This window comes from Vanacampus margaritifer, chromosome 6 (genome assembly GCF_051991255.1).
Source record: "Vanacampus margaritifer isolate UIUO_Vmar chromosome 6, RoL_Vmar_1.0, whole genome shotgun sequence".
Lineage (NCBI taxonomy): Eukaryota > Metazoa > Chordata > Actinopteri > Syngnathiformes > Syngnathidae > Vanacampus > Vanacampus margaritifer.
Genome location: NC_135437.1, coordinates 27,514,564 through 27,532,259, shown reverse-complemented (window position 1 = coordinate 27,532,259; position 17,696 = coordinate 27,514,564). Strand labels below are relative to the sequence as shown.

The following is a 17,696-nucleotide window of genomic DNA, read 5'->3' as shown; positions in this document are numbered from 1 at the left end:
TCCGATGTTGAAAATATGTATGGAAATATGCCGTTTTGCCTTTTTGCGTCCAGGCTTTCCGGACAGCCCATCTGGTGAAACGACTTGTTTCCTGTCGGTTTCTCCTCACGCAAGTTCACCGTTTGCCGTTGAGATGAAGCCGTAATGAGCGGACGGGGGATGATGTCATTCGGCACGAGCGCAGGGAACACCTGTCAAAGCAGCTGGCCGTGTATAAACTGACTTTCACCTGTCCCGTCTCATTCAGAACTCCCAGACTGATAGCTGTAATTCCGGCAGACTTGCTCTCCTCTCCTCATCTCTCGCTCGCTCTCTGCCAGACATTTGGTATTCTGATGCTTCACAATATTCCCTCCGGCAATTTCTGGTATTCAGCTGACCGCAAAAAATTCTCTTTCCTGTCACTTCCTCTGAGCCGGCAGGGAGATCAGAGGTCAGGCGTGGCAGCAGGACAGCCCCCCCCGACACACACAAACACACCGCGCTATTCCACCCCATCCCTGCCACCCCCAGGGTTACATGTCTTGCTCAAGAGCTCCCCAGCAGTGCTGAAAAGTGACATGTCTCTTTGTCATCCGAAAACACTTTATGCGGTTTTGCCTGAAGCGCACCAGCCTGACAGTCCGCATCAAACGGACAATAATTTCCATAATGTGTTTACAATCAAATTATATTACGCTCATTTTCAGAGAAAAGCAGAGACGGTGATCGCAACTTTGCACCCGTCACGCCAACCTCGTGCGGATTCAATTTGACAGCTACACCGCGGAGACGTCGCAAGAAATCAGCAAGATTGTCTGTAAAGAGCTTGTGTTTTGCATTTACGAGGCACTTGCCCTCCAGCAAACACGCCGTCCGCTAGCGAAACAAAAGAAGTCAAAGCTTGATCAGCAATAGATCAATTTTTTTTCCATCAGTGTGATATTGATTTGTGTTGAGGTCATTTTTCTGCCACTAGATGGCATCATTGCATTTGTAAGACATTGGTGCAGTTTTCTTTTTATATTAAGAGCTATCTAATCTTTAACATGAAGTATCTTGTGAAATTCTGCACATTTTTTAAATAGTAAAATACAACTTGACCCCTTTCTCCACTAATATATGCCTTATTATTACATTTATTACTGCAAAATGTTGTTTTTTATTTTTTTTAATTGTATTTTTTTTAATTGTATTTTTTTTCCTCTTTTTTTCTGGAGAGCTCAGTATTGTTCATTGGGTAATTTTACCGATTTGACATGACATCATCATTGCTCTCTCTCTTTTTTTTTATATATATATATTTTTTAATTATTATTTTTTGTATGTGGGTGAGTATGTGTGTGTGCGTGCGTGTGAGTGTGTATTCATTAGTTCACCTAAAACCTATTAAAAAATCCCATACCGTTCACCTAAACCGAACCTTATTACTTATTGCATTTATTACTGCAAAATGTTTTAATTTTAATTTTATTATTATTATTTTTTTCCTCTTTTTTCTGGAGAGCTCAGTATTGTTCATTCGGTAATTTTAACGATTTGACATGTCATCATCATTGCTCTCTCTCTTTTTTTTCTTTTTTTTTTATATATCTTTTTTTAATTAATTTTTATTTTGTATGTGGGTGAGTATGTGTATGTGCGTGCGTGTGAATGTGTATTCATTAGTTCACCTAAAACCTATTAAAAAATCCCATACCGTTCACCTAAACCGAACACTTACTTATGACTTATTACTTATTACTGCAAAATGTTTTGTTTTTTTTTCCTCTTTTTTTCTGGAGAGTTCATTCGGTAATTTTACCGATTTGACATGTCATCATCATTGCTCTCTCTCTCTCTCTCTTTTTTTTATATGTATTTTTTAAATTATTTTTTATTTTGTATGTGGGTGAGTATTTGTATGTACATGTGCGTGTGTGCGTGCGTGTGAGTGCGTATTCATTAGTTCACCTAAAACCTATTAAAAAATCCCATACCGTTCACCTAAACCGAACACTTACTTATGACTGCAAAATGTTGACGCGGGCGTGTGTTCTGCGTTTCGAATGGAATTCCCTCTGTAAAGGCTTTCCAAGTAAGGGGCGGTCATTAATCGCACGTTAAAAAAATTTGTGGCGCTAAAGGAACTTGAAATGAACTCCAAATGAAGGCACTCATTCTGACACCCCTAGCAGAAATGGAGCGCTTTGAAACAACAACCCGAGTTGAAAACGTCGGTGAAGTGTGGCCGTTCCTCGGGAGTAATTCGGTTAAGACTTATCTGCGCCGTGATTCATGGCGTGTCACTTGGGGCTGTTTCATCACACTTTGCTGTTGATATGGCCAAGGTTGGCTCTGGGGTGAAATAACATTAGCGGACTGGTACCTACCCCGTAAATCTCAACTTCATTCTCCTCCTCCGCTCACTCCGTCTGTCTGCGCGGCTCTGATGATAGTTGACGATCCAATCGGCGAGTTTGGCGGGGAAGAGAATGAGAATTTGGCTTGTAGGCTTTTGTTTTCCTACCAAATCTTGTCTTGCCGACTCGGGGGACGCGTTGATGAGATGACTGCCGTGCTCGTCTTTCGGGGGGGGAGTCTCCTGCAGCCGACCGGTGAATTACTTGTGACAAGTTATCAGGCCTTTTTAACGATGCCCATAATTGAGGATTAGTGGCTGACGCCGCCTTCCAGGGTTCTGGCACTGCGTTCGATGGAAGATTGTATCTGCAACGGCCGTCAAAGCTGTCGTCAATACTTTAGCAGGGGTTGCGAGTTCATATTATTAGCATCTTACCATCTTGACGCTGATCTTTAAGGTGCACTTCCATCATCTGTCTGCAGTAGATGCGATACTATTGTAATATTCAAAACTCATTAGGATTTTCATTCATACAAATGAAAATGCAAAAAAAAATAATGTCATTTCCATTTTGGCAAATCATGAGTTGAGCAAAACAAAACATGATGCCTCTCATGACTCCAAATCAAATGAATCGTGAGGGGCTTAAAAACATCGTAATCATACACAACATTTTGTCGACAGCAAGTCGCCGATATTGAACATTCTGACGGATATCAGTTCCATTTCGTTCTGTTCCGTCTTCAATTCTGCTTATCTGCGGTCGGGTCGCGGGGGCAGCAGCTTTAGCAGGGAAGCCCAGACTTCCCTCTCCCCAGCCACTTCAGCCAGCTCCTCCGACGGGACCCCAAGGCGTTCCCAGGCCAGCTGAGAGACGTAGTGTCTCCAGCGTGTTCTGGGTCGTCCCCGGGGCCTCCCGCCGGTAGGACATGCCCGGAACACCTCCCCAGGGAGGCGTCCAGGAGTGCATCCGAACCAGATGCCCGAGCCACCTCAACTGGTTCCTCTCAACGAATATCAGTATGGCCTCTTTTTTACAATGTGACGGCCGATATAAAGTCAATCTAAAACAAGTTTAATCTCAGGGAGATATTCATTTAATTTTCAGTTAACTGCATAAGAGACGCTACTGACCCTGGGAACCTTCTGAAACATTTGTTTTTGTTTGACAATAAAACAAAGCAATGTGAAAGTTAAAGATGTCAGGTATTTTTAAATTTGGGAAAAAAAAAAATCTTTACTGCGGAAAACTATAGAGAGCTATGGTATTTACTTGCTTAAGTTTCCAAATAACTGAAAAATTGTTCATTCAACATACTTGCACCAACATTTAACCCCCCCTCCCCCTTTTTACTGGAAAAAAAATATTGGCTTCAAATATCGGTTATTGGCCTCCTTGACTTCTAATAATCGGCATCGGTATCGGCCCTGAAAAATCATATCGGCCTATCTGTAATTTTGTCCCGCCACTTTTGTAGATGCAAAGAAGACAATTCACCTTGGATACAATTCCGGGTCGGATAACGTTCCACCGACTGCAATATCTTACATCTCACACTACACCGCAGGATACCATCTGGTAATTTAGGAAAGAATGTGGCTAACAGCAAGGACTTGTGCTATTTTAAAAGCTTATTCCACATTAAAGTTATCTATAAGGCAAAAATAACTATAGGCAAAGTCATCTTGGGCCATTGCACTAAATCCCGAGGAAATATAACGGCATAATACTACTACTACTACTAACTAGACTAAATTGCATGGGAATGCTCGAAGCTGATGCTGATAGCTGAATGCTAAGCTGAATGCCTATGAAGAAAATTTAAATATAAATTATTTTAATTGTAGTTAAATGACAAATGAATAAAAAGTTAAGAAGTTGTACGTATGGAAAGTGGGCGTGAAAAGTGGGACTGAAAATGTCTGTCCCTTTGAAAATAAATGGGGAAAAGTTGATATTTAACATCAAATTGTGCCAGTACTGTAATTAATGTGGAATCAGATGATATATTCCCAAGGCGGTGTGAATTTGAAGTTGAAATTTGAACGGTTTAAATTTGATGTGTTATGTGGAAGTTATTGCACGGTAAAAAAGTGAGGAGAATAAAATACTATGATGAATAAGAATGCTTAGAGCATCCCCACAATAAAAATAAAAATAAAGATAAAAATAAAAATAAAAATAAAAATAAAAATCATCATCATCATATTGATATTGATTGATATTGATATGATATTAACTAATAATGCTAATATGCTAATATGCTAATAATGCTAACAATGCTAATAATGCTAATAATGCTAATAATGCTATTAATGCTAATAATGCTAATAATGCTAATAATAATAATAATAATATATCAACCAGTGCATATATATATATATATATTTATATATAAAAAAATTGACTGGGAAAAACAAAAATAAAAAAAACTTTTAAAAGGTGAAATGTGAATTGCTTGTAATTGGTTCGATTGCACACGGGGGGGGGCAAAAGAAGCGTTTCCTCCAAGTAAACTTTTAATGAGACCACTACGCTCTGTCAGGCTTTCCTTGAAGATCCTATTTTGCATATTTGCTACACGGATTGTGTGCCAAGATCAGCAGCACCTCGCGTACAGATGGCGAGCTCATTGTTGTCCAGGGAACATTCCACTTGACATCAGACATTGTGCTGCGGCTGCACGGAGACGGAGCCTGACATTTGATCTTCCTTATACAATCTAAAGAAGAGCCTTTGTCAGATGGCATTGAGACTGGACGGCAAAATCTCCACAGGCGCGGCCGGCTCGTCCTCCCTCATGTCTCGCTTCACTTTCTTCTTTCTCTTCACCTCAAACCCACTCACACTTTTTTTTGCGATTCAACAGTGTGGCTACCTGGCAATGATTAAATTTAAATTGCACATGAAGGCTGACTTCTGAAATCTCTGCACAGATCTTATAATGAGCAGAAAGGGGAAAAGTATAGCAAACAAAACTGTAAAACTCATATGCATATGTATATATATTATTTTAACACAAAATGTTTTATTGCAGGGATTCATCAACCATGATGTGCAACATTCGGGCAAAGTCAAGTTTAAAGGGCTGCTACAAGATTTCAATTTCACGATGTGGCGACATCACAAATGAGATCGGAATGCAGATATACTAGCCAATTAATTTTTTTTATCGTAATTAATCGCTTGACTTCAATAGTTAACTCACGATTAATCGCAAATTTTATACCTGTTCTAAATGTACAATAAAATATGTTTTTCGAAGTTTTCATACTCTTGTTAACATAAAAGTGGGGAAAATGATTAAACTAATAGAATCATGGCTGCATCTTCATCATTGATACAGAAATGCCATAATTCATAAAATTGAGTTAAAATTAAAAAGTTTGTGTTGGGGTCGTTCTTCTGCCACTAGATGGCATAATTGCATTTGTAAGATGTTGGTGACAGCTCAGTGCATTTTTCTTTTCATATTAAGTGTTATCTCATCTTTAACATGAAGTAACTTGTGAAATTCTGCACATTTTTAAAATTGTAAAATTCAACTTGACCCCAGTCTCCACAAATATATGCATTATTATTACATTTATTACTGCTAAATTTTGACGTGGACGTGTCTGCTGCGTTGAGACTGAAATTCCCCCAGTACAGGCAATCCAATCATTAATCGCGCGTGAAAAAAATAGTAGTGTTAAAGGAACTTTAAATTAACTCAAAATGAACACACTCATTTTGACACCCCTATTATATACATATATATGAGGGTTTGGGTATCAACCTGTACAGAGTATGGATCCAATTCTGAGAGACTTTAGATTCTCACTTAAGGCCCTTTTATGATCTGGTATGTTGTATTACAATGACAGTGAAATGAATGTCATCGGAAAACAAAAGCAGTAAACTACTGAGCATGATTCAATAATGTCTAATAAATATTTACGCTGAGTTATTCTGTCAGCGTTTAAATGGCGGACGGAGCTTTATGATGCCATCGGTGATGCATGTGCAGTATTGACTGGATGGGAATGCTGTGATTAAAATTCATGTTCAAAAGGGAAAATGCAATTTGCAAAAGCCGTTTTGGAGAAAAATCGCCACGTGGAATATCAGCCGGCAGTTGAATTAGGAGTGAGATTTGGGTCATCAATGATCCGTTTTATTGCACTGAGTCTCAAAATGATGCTTGTTTACGTATTTATACACAATGTGTACATTCTAGAAGGAATTTTAAACCTCATCATTTATAGATTCTTGCACTTTGGGTTATGGAATTTAAAATAATAAATGTCTCTTTTCAATTCATGAGGGTTGCTCAGGATATGCGTTGTTTATAGTTTGGTCTCTCCGTGCACAAGATGACCTGATGACCAGGATGGTCATCTGTGAGCGCTCTATTAAGACCAACAAGAAAAGTCAGTGAGCATTATTTAAGGTGTTGTTTAGTTGATCTATTTGACTTTTGGTGGGGAGCGATTACATACTCAAGTAAGCATAATTCCCCCCCATTACAGTCGTGTCTTCTCCGTCGCAAATCGCTAATACATGCTTGTTGTTGTGACCGCGAGTGGTCCACAAAACTCCCCCCCCCCCCCCCCGCTTTTCCCGCCTCTCTGCCCGTGAGTTGAAGCAAATCGAGTCGGCCTCCTTCGCCTTTACACATGTCTTCATGTAAGGAATTAATTTTCCCTTGGCCCGAGATGCAATGAATAATAAATTGACAGAAAAGTTCTCCGACTTGAAAATGAACACGAAGCATGAATCTCTTTTGGGAAATCTTGACGACCATGAGTGGATTTGTGTAAATTATACATTTCGGAATATTAAGCGCGGGAACAATCCTACCATGTGGTACTTTTGATTGAAGCAAAACTCTTCCGCCAGGCGACGGATTAATGACTTGTTAATATCGAGGACTAACTTTTCAGCGGGACTTGGTTTGTGTCCATTTAATCAGGTGGACGCAAATGATGCTGTGAATCATTTGAGCTGTAAATGGAGACCGGATTACGGCAGCCCTTGTAGGCTTGTTAAGAAGATCTGCTGCTCAAAATGGATTTCACAATTTAATGGGCTTATAAAACCACAAGGCACTTTGTTTTCCCTCAGTAACGGCCTTTCCTGTTGTATATGCACGCTGTGATGCCGCAGAAGGCTGTGCCTGTCAAGCATAATTACTGTTAATTTGCCAACAATGGGGTGAAAAAAAAGTGATTTGGCGCTGCTGTGTCCTGCATGCGCCAACTGTTGACCAGTGAAAATAACTCGCCAGCACATTTGTTGACTTTCATTTTGCGTACATGATTTCTCCATTCCGTGTTCAAACTTTGCGATGTTTACCATTTTGTAATGTATCTTCTTGCAGGATCACACACAAATAAGTCTTGTTTGCACAGTTGCGCACCTCCGCCAGCAGCCCGACCCATCCCTGATGCTCGTATAACTTTTGTTTTGCGTCTGATCTCAGATTATTTTTGGACAGTATTTCACAAATGATTAAAGTTGGTCTACCATTTTGTGTGTTTTAAAGACTGGTGTACTGGCTTGGCACTCTTGAGAGAACAGTAAAGACGTGAAACTCAAACCTCTGTCTGAAGAACTAAACTTGAAACCGTAACCCAGGCTTAAAACCCTAGTTTAAAATCCTAACCCTAATTATAATTGGAAACCTTGACCCAGGCCCTAATTTGATACCCTAATTCTAATTTGAAATCATAACCGAGGCTTGGAACCCGATTTTGAAACACAAACCATGCTTTAAATGATACTTTAAAGTAGAGCTGTCAAAATTAATTGATTATCAAATTAATCGACAACTGTTTTAATAAGCGAGTTATCAATTGTAGCCATTTTTTTTATTTAAAATTGTCCAAATCCTCTGATTTCTGCACATCAACAGTAATTATTTACTGATTATCTTCTGTGTTTAATCAAAATAATTAGCATACATCTGATTTTACTTTGGAGAACAATGACCGAACCGGTAACATAGTACAAAATCAAATTTTTTTTTTGTAATTTTGTAATTGTAATTTTTTGTAGTTTTTGTAATATACTTTAATGCAAAAGTAAAATGAACCTGATTAGTCGATTAATCGATTGAATAATCAATAGCTTAATCAATTCTCAAAATATTCGACAGTGACAGAACTACTTTACAGTAAAACCCATCATTTTAACCCCTGTTTGAAACTATCACCATTTCCTGCGCCTGAAAAGCTTCCGATCCCTCGATACAAGTCTGAAGCAATTCAGTCAGCCAAGTAAAGATGCAAATTATATAATAGTCAAATATTAATTCACATCACAATTAAATAAATTAGGGATAGGAGAGTACCAATACCAGGTATCGGAACATTTCCCCCATTTCTTAAAAATGTTCATAAAAAAAAATAATAATAATACAAAGAAATGGAACTACTTATTTCTTTTTCCACCCCATTTTTTTCCATTTTCACAAAAGAAAAAAATGGAAACACTTATGTCCATTTCCCCCCTTTAAAAATAAATAAAATTAATATATAAAAAAAATTGGAAACACAAAAACATTGTATTGTTCGTTTTATTTTATTTATTACAATTTTATTGTCCATTTTATACAAAATATATATTTTATGAACAAATGGAAAAAAGGTGATAGAATATTGCCATTATTTTAAAGAGTTTTTAAGGAAAAATTCTATATTGGGATGTATCGATCTTTCTTTGAAATTGTTGTCATTGTTTTTTAATTTTATGTATCATGTCATGTTTTGGTTCTGTAGGGGTTGGCTTTTTGTTTGTTATGAGTGTTTTTGTTGTTTTTGTCTGTGGTTGGTGTTTTCTATCATGTGTTCCTGGTTTCTTCCCTTGGCTCGTTATGTCGAACCACGTCGATCTGAGGACGTTTAATGGCTGTAATGTATATGCCAAGTCTGGAGTGGCGCTGTAGCACAGCTACAGGGAAAGCGTAGAAGAAAAAACAGCGAAGAAGACAACCCCCCCCCCCCCCCACAAAAAAAAAAAAAACTTTATTGCAATCTACAGAACAAACATGGCTTTGCGTGTATCAAAACAACATGAAAAAGACGAACACAGGAGAAGTGACAATGGCGGTAGATTTAAGTACAACACCGCTTGTTGAACGTGGGAATAAAGAAGCAAAAATTTTGCTGCACAAGCAAGCTAAGGAGGCCGCGCAAATCGACTACGACACGGCTATCCGCCATTGTTGTTGACAGACTGACGGCTCGCGTGTAGTCATGCGAAAATTGGCGCACACGGCATCAATCTGCGACAGTGGGCGTCATCACTGGAGGAGTATCCTGCATATGGTGTCCAGACGGACGAGTACGGGACGCGTTTTGAAATCTTTCCACTCTGGAGTTCTTCACTTCAAAAGTGATCGGTTTCAAGCTCCAAAACCGCACCATCGTGTGGACAAACGGCCTGAACGGTAAGAAACTTGTGAGGATACATTCAAACTTAGGATACATTCAAACTTAGTCTGTTGTGTTTGTCCAGTTGGTGTGGGTGCATTGTGTATGTTATATGTGGAAATTTGTGCGTCAAGTATCGTCATAGCTAACCTAAGTCGTCCTGTTTTGGTTTGTACTAACTAGTATAGCCACTTGCATTTATCCACATTTGTGAAAACCTTTGTGGTTTCTAAACTAACCTCAGAAAAGCATCTTTAAAATGGTCCCTAGCAGTGCTGGTGGTGGCGTTCTCCAAATTTATTGTAATGAAGCACAGCCACATGAGAGCAAACGATAAGGATTACAATTACGGTACAGTCAGGAGGCCAAAAGCAATTTATCCGCATACGTCACGCGACCACTAACGGCGTCTAATTGCTGTTGAAAATGACCCAGGCAGGCGCTGGCAGATTGTTTATTGAGAAACTAATCTGTCCGCCTCGGCGCCTCAGGCCACTGGCCCGCATATACAGTGGACCTAAAGCTGGCACAGCAGGCACCGCCGGGGTCGTCATTAATCAGGCCCGCTAACACAGAGCCGATCCGATGACATTGAAGCAAGAGCGTTACGTTATGTGCTGCTCTTGCCGCGTGAGGTATTTAAAGTCATTGCCTTTGTCGCTCCGCTCTGCCTGCACGCTTGTGTCGTATCTGTGGATGAAATATTAACCCCCAGACCGTTGGATAAGTGTTTCATAAATATTGCATAGTGTGGAAGCAGTAATTGGTTCGCCCATCTATAATGGCTGTCACACCGGCCCGCAGGAAGGAAAAAAAAAAGGCAGTGCAGAGGACACAAGGGGTGGATGTGGCGCCTAATAGAATGGCGCATATCTCACTTGTATTGTGCATTATTGCCACAAGGAAAACACTTACTGGCTGTGATGCTTTGCAATGCGCTGGCTTTATTACAAAGCGTGTCATTTTGTGTAGGAGGCTCCAGCAATGACATTGAATCATGCGGCACTTTGTTTTGGGAAATAAACACAATCCATTTTTATATGGCTAATGGCTCTGCAACCTGCGGCTCGAGAGCCACATGTGGTTCTTTCGTTCGTCTGTTGTGGCTCTGTGAATTTGGAAAACCAATGACAAGTATCGACAAAGCATTTCGGGAAAATTATGTACCCACGCTTTTCGTGAAGTAGAAGAGATCGCTTAAAGCAATGGTAGTTGTTACAAAAAATGGCCTGTTGGTGGCAGCAGAGTATAAGAAATCAACCAGGGCCATCTTGCAACAAGCTTTGTTCCCCAGTGTTTTCAACAGATTTTTTAATAATATATATTCTATATTCTAATACTAATTGTTGCAAAAACGAAAACAGTTACAAATATACTTTTTTCCTGATGAAAGAAGAGACTCTAAAAACGGCCAGCAAGTGGCAGCAGAGTATAAGAGATCACCCAGGGCCATATTGCAACAAGATCTTTTTTCCTATTGTTTGCAACAGGTTTGTGAATAATGATGAAACTTAACTATATTCTAATGCTAATTGCTAAAAAAAAAATACCAATATACTTTTTTTTCCAGATGAAAGAAGAGACTCTAATCTTTGTTTTAGTAGGAAAACAATATTCTGTGGGCCTTGCAAAATCAGTCAAAACCCAGCAAAACAGCCGGGAGCGAAGGGGGTTGCTTTTAGTGAAAATGGCTGGGAGTCAATGAGTTGATTAGCTAGCACAATAGGATTTTTTTTTTATTATGTAAAGTACATTCCACCCAAAAAATATTATTATGATTATTAATTGAAAAAATTTAATACTCAGACTGCCAAAATATGTCATGTAAACTGAGCGTACATTTCCTAACTTTGGACAAAGGCCAATAAACAAACAGCAGTTTGGCTGACTGCTTTTGTTCCGCCATCTTGTCTCTATCCATTATCTGGGCAGCATTGTGTTATCAGTCCTGGCACAACATGAGCACATTATGCATTTCTGCACTTTTTCTCTACAGCGCAATCGAATCCGAACTTCTTCTTTTTTCGTTGCGCAAGCAGTGGGGGATTACACAGCCAGGCTCAAATTTTGGTCTCTTTGGTGTCGAGGGCCGGCGTTAGGAGCTCATCCTTCTGTGGAGAATTTTGGTTTTATCTTCCCACTGGCAGCCGCCGTGAGGACGGATGCCTATCTGACCTACTTCTCTGACAATTTGTCCTCTTTCTTAGGTTAGCATGTTTCCTCGCCAGTTTTAAAACAAACGAATTGAAGAAGCGGACTTCTCTGCTTTTAGCGATACCAAATGTACGTGGGAAAACACTTTGAGATTGTGGCGCTCCAACTGTGCACAGTGAATTAGATGGCGGACTGCAATACAGCGACAAGGCAGTATCAATCAATCTGCCGCTAAATGCTACGGAAAATCCTATCTGAGCGTTTGACCTGCAGGGCACGTATCTAATAACCAGCTTCGTGGCGGGCCTTTGCCTCACATACAGTAAGTAACTGGTAGGTTTCTTTGTTTTATCCATTAAATATAACTATATCGTTACTCTACTGGATAATAAGCCATTTTGCATTTGGCCAATCTATGTCACGCTGGCTCCCAGTCAGCTGTGGATAGATTTTAGGCCTCTAAATCACTGAATGGTTTAAATCCTGAACACGGAAAATAAATCATGATTGAATATAAACCCAGTAGGGCTTTGAGGTCTGCAGACTCGGGCCAATGGGTGGAATTCAAGAACTCAAAGTAAACATGGTGAAGCAGCGCTTAGCTGTTTTGCTACAAACAAATTGGAATAAGCTGCCAACAGAATTGCAGTCCAAAATCCGGGTTAAAAAAATTCAGCTTTATTTCACTCATACCAATGACTAAAGTCATTGAAAGCATTTAAAAAAAAAATGTTTTTCCAAAATGTTGTTTCATTTGGTATGTTCTTTTCGTAATTTTAGTATCCATCCATCCATCCATTTTCTTGGCCGCTTTTTCCTCACAAGGGTCGCGGGGGTGCTGGAGCCTATCCCAGCTGGCTTCGGGCAGGAGGCGGGGTACACCCTGAACTGGTTGCCAGCCAATCGCAGGGCAGTAATTTTAGTAAGCTAATATTTATTTCTTTACTTTGCTTTTGAATATCATTAATTCTTAGGTTTGTAAATGCTTTTAAATGTTGCATTTTTAACTCATTCACTCACAGACATTTTCGCTGAAGTAACCCCCTTCGCTCCCGGCTGTTTTACAGGATTTTGACTGATTTTGCTTTTTTTTTTTAAAATCGTTATTAATCGCATGACTTCAATAGTTAACTCACAATTAATCGCAAATTTTATACCTGTTCTAAATGTACAATAACATATTTTTGGAAGTTTTCATACTCTTGTTAACATAAAAGTGGGAACTAATACAAACATGGCTGCATCTTTCAGTCATTGATACAGTAATTTCACAATAATTCATAAAAATGAGTTAAAATGAAAAAGATATACTGTAAAAGAACAAGTTTGATATTGATTTGTGTTGAGGTCATTTTTCTGCCACTAGATGGCATAATTACCTTTGTAAGACGGTGGTGACAGCTCAGTGCATTTTTCTTTTCATATCAAGAGCTATCTAATCTTTAACATGAAGTAACTTGTGAAATTCTGCACATTTTTAAAATTGTAAAATTCAACTTTATTTAGTTTAGTTTCCATAAATATATGCATTATTATTACATTTATTACTGCAAAATGTTGACGTGGACGTGTCTGCTGCGTTGTGACTGGAATTCCCCCAATCCAAGTAAGGGGCGGTTATTTATCGCACGTTAAAAAAAAATGTGTGGCGTTAAAGGAACCTTAAATTAACTCAAAATGAACACACTCATTTTGACATTTCCAGTTTTAATGTTATAGACAGGTTAACACATTTTTACAATCGTATAAGTGTTTATTAAATTCTTCTTGTTTGTTGCATCTCAATTTCTGACCCACTTTGTTTACTACACGATTCGATTTTTACAAGTCAATCAATATAGTACATTCACGGTTTGGTATTGCCAAATTTAATATGCTGCAATGAGCCGGATTGCAAACTACAACCGCAATATTAAAAAACTTGTTACATTGATATGCCTGCCAGTGTCAAACAAATCAAATCATTAAAAGCATTTGAAGCAAGACACGTTTCCGTCTGCCACATTCTGGAGTGAACCAGATCCTCCTGATGTGTTCACTGCCGTACTTTGAGCGGGACTCTCAATTTGTTGTGGTGGAAACGTTCCTTAGTCCGACTTGAGTCCCGGCGTCTGGGAATGAGCAGCTTCCCACTCGCCGTTCCGGAGTGCCCCGGGGCCAAAGCTTTTCTCGCTCTCCCGTGACAGAAAGGGCTTCTTGACAGATATTTATCATTTAAGTAGCAGCTCTTGTTCGTATCTCCAGCGCTTTTCTTCAAGCTCAGCAGAGAACAAGGATCCTTGCAAACATTACAGGAAGCAAGCTTTCTCACAGAATATTTAAAAATGGAATTTGGAAATGCAATGGTCAAAAGCAATAAAAACGTTTTGAGCTATTTGCTTCATGGTTTAACCATGAACTGAAACTGTGAACTGCGTTTCTGGCTGTATAGGAACCATTCACTACGCCATGCAAATATAATTTAAATGAGTCAAGCAATGTATTGATGAGTGACGACCGTGTTGTTAATAATCATATTCATCCTTTTATTACTTAATATCAGGGCCTTTTGAAGAGAAGGTTCTATTTGGAATTTTAATGAAGGGACGGCGGATGAGAAGATTAATCAACATATCTATATTGGCCTCTACATCTCGGATATGAAAAAAAGGTTTTAATCTCTGGATAGAAAAAGTCGACACATCCCTGTTCAAATGTCAGGTTTTTGTGACGGTGATTAATAAATTAAAAACTTTTTGTTTTTACAGAAAAAAAAACTGGAAGTTGTGGTTACCAGAATAATTCTGTAAAAAAAAAAAAAAAAATACTGTGCAAATACAAACAACTTTACAGAACAACTTGTATATTATATATCTTAAAACTAAGCTTGTAGATAATGAAGCCACAGTTAAGGTAGGAAAGCACTATACAAATGAAGTACCATTTTCCAAGAACATACGACTTTTATACTATTTTGTTCTGTAAAATTTAGAAACAGTTACTGTTTACTGTACATTCAATACCAAAAAAAATTAACAAGTTGTTTACATTTCCACTGTATTTTTGAACAGAATTTCCCTGGTAACCAAAGCTGCTGGTTTCCCCCCGTCAAATATTTTTTGTTTTGTTTTTGTGTTACAGTGTACCGTTTAAAGTGCTCCTAATTAACCCCCACGTAAAGTTTTGCTTTTCTAGTAGGCTTTTCTTGAGAGATTTTTTTTTGCTTGCTCGCAGAAGCCCTAAAGTTTTTGCTTACACTACCGAATTGTTCATAATTCCCTCCACCTTGACTAAAGACTCAATTCCGTCGGAAGAAAAAACATGTTTGACCACATGCATTTGGGCGATAAAGTATTCATAGCAAAAATAAGACTTTATGTGATCCCTCCCTCATCGCGGGTGCTTCAAGTGGAATAAATTGCCAGAATATTAAGAGCTATTTTTAAAAGAAGTGCATTGTCACCTTAGGGGGGCTGCTGTGTGCGGTTGACATCACCTGACAGTCTCACAAACAATTTTGCGGATGAAGAAGAGTTCAAAGTAAAGTCGGTGCGGAATACTCAACTTCTTTTAGGTTATTTTTCTTTCTTTATTTGTACATTTAAATACCAGAGCCGACCTCTATAAGATTGGTTCAAATTTGTACTAACAAGCAATATTGACCAACAAAACATCACCTTGTTGTACTCGGATTGCGAATTGAAAAAGTTCAACCGAATTATTCCTGGAAGTTTAGAACCTACTTAGATCATTGCACACCGTTAACTTTGTTAAACAATTTTAAAATCGATTGGGTACAGAAAAACAACCTTTTGGCTCCTAATTCTGACTAGGACTGTGTATGGACACTGCTAAATCGAATGGGCTCAAATGGCTATTTATATTTTGAACTTCATATTCCTTATTTTCAGTTCATCAGTTCACAAAAATGTATGAAGGGTTCATTTTATGTGATTCCATGTGATTTATTTTATTTTATTTTTTTTAGTTTTTACAAGCAGGTTCCGAGTTCATTGAAGCAGTGCGAATGTGCACTCAACAGTAAACGTTGTGCTTTTGTCGCCTGGCTGGCTCACTGCTGGGTATCGTAGCCGTAATGCATTGTGTTTTCGCTTGGTATAATATGAAGTTGTTAATATTGCACAACATCCACCAAATGTGCTTATTTTGCTTTTAAAAGAAAGCCAAACAGATTTTCTAGAATTATAGCATTTTGGGAAAAAAATAGACTTTGATTTGATGATCAATATTGTTGTGGGATTTGCCAATTGTAACATGTTCAGATTGAGCAAATTATTATGTGCGCTTCATGAATGCATTTGAAATGTCAAAACTGCACTGACAACAATATTTTCGTACCTGCTTGCCATTTGGACTGCACATATCACAGTCAATTTTGTAGAGTACATTTGACTCTAAAAGAGTCTATTTGGTCCCACTCTAAACAAAGTACAATTTACACTTGGAAGAGAGTAAAATATTCAGAGTAAATTTGAATCAAAGTATTTTTTTACTGTGAAAAAAACGATTAAATATTTCAAATTCTAAGTCAATTTTGCAAGGAGAAATGTTGACTAAATTTGACTAGTTTAATAATAAAGTCAGTCCAGGGTTGAGGAACAAACGCACAAATTGAGGTTGGGAGAGCCAATCTACTCCCCGAGCCGCTCCGACTGCGTGGTCGTATATCACTCTTGTCAGCTAGAATCTTCGTACCTTTTTGGATATTAGCACAACAGTGGGAGTGGCATAGTTCAGGTGGTAGAGTGGCTGGAGGTTGTGAGTTTGTTCCTCAAACCTACTGTAACATTTTTATTAATTTATTTTAAATTAAATTAACTAATAAAATGTACTAAAAAAATTCCCTCAAAAATTTACTTGACTTTTTATTTTATTTTATTATTATATTATTTTTATTGACTAAAAACCCATGTTTTTTGTCATGGGATAGGCCAATTCTCTTGAACACAGTAAAAATACGTCGAGTAAAATTTACTTTGAATATTTTACTCTCTTCCAAGTGCAAATTTGACTCTATTTAGAGTGGGACCAAATTGACTGTGTTTAGAGTAAAATGAACCCTACAAAATTTATTGTGCAGCTGCTCTATTAAACATAAATCGCACATATTTTTGTATTACCGTACATAAACGAGCGGGCCCACTGCAGTGTGTGGAGATAATGTTGAAGCAACCCAACGACTCCCCTTCTATTATAATCTACCCTGCGGTGTTGGAAGTCCAACTGTGTTTGATTTGCACTGATGAGCGTTTGGGGAATACACCTTTTTATATTTTTTCTTTTCAGTTTCTGCCTTTGGAAATTTGAATAAGAACGCTGGAGTACGACGACACTTCCACGTACCATCCTGGCAGTTTTCAATTTGATTATATTCTAATCTTGAACGCAAAATCTCAAAGGCACGACAAAGCAATTATCTTTATCATGACTTGTGTGGAATGATTGCAAGATACGCCGCAAAATCTGTAGAACTGGACAGCGTACAGACACGCGGGTGTCTCTAGTGTCACTATTTTGATTTCTGACATATGACGCAACATTTTTTTTTGACATCAGTGAAGTTATTTAAAACAAAGTGAATATTTTGACAATTGTATGGCTTTAATGTTAAGCTTAAGCCACACAAAGATGAAGTTTGAATGAGGGGAAGATTTTGACCTGGCAACTCATTATTTGTTATGGAGAAGAATTGTTGTCCCATTGTTCCTATTTATTTATTTATTTATTTTGACAACTCGAAGCGCTGCTCTTTCTTTGTATGGCCTCATAGAGAATTCAGTGGGCGTAAAAAAAATAAAAAAAT

The 17,696-nt window shown here is 38.3% G+C and overlaps 1 protein-coding gene across 5 annotated transcripts in view; it reads left to right on the top strand.

Moving 5' to 3' along the window:
• The window catches only part of lingo1a (leucine rich repeat and Ig domain containing 1a), a 363,354-nt gene that overhangs the window by 146,963 nt on the left and 198,695 nt on the right, over window positions 1-17,696 (top strand). Inside the window, exon 5 of one of the 5 annotated variants that reach the window (XR_013294403.1) lies at window positions 5,362-5,456. The exons of 1 other annotated variant lie outside the window; for it this stretch is intronic. The gene's annotated coding sequence lies outside the window, so the exon portion shown is untranslated. Of the gene's footprint in view, window positions 1-5,361; window positions 5,457-9,401; window positions 9,757-17,696 lie in introns of those variants that run through there. 3 more of the 5 variants (XR_013294401.1, XR_013294400.1, XR_013294402.1) reach the window with 3 other exon arrangements.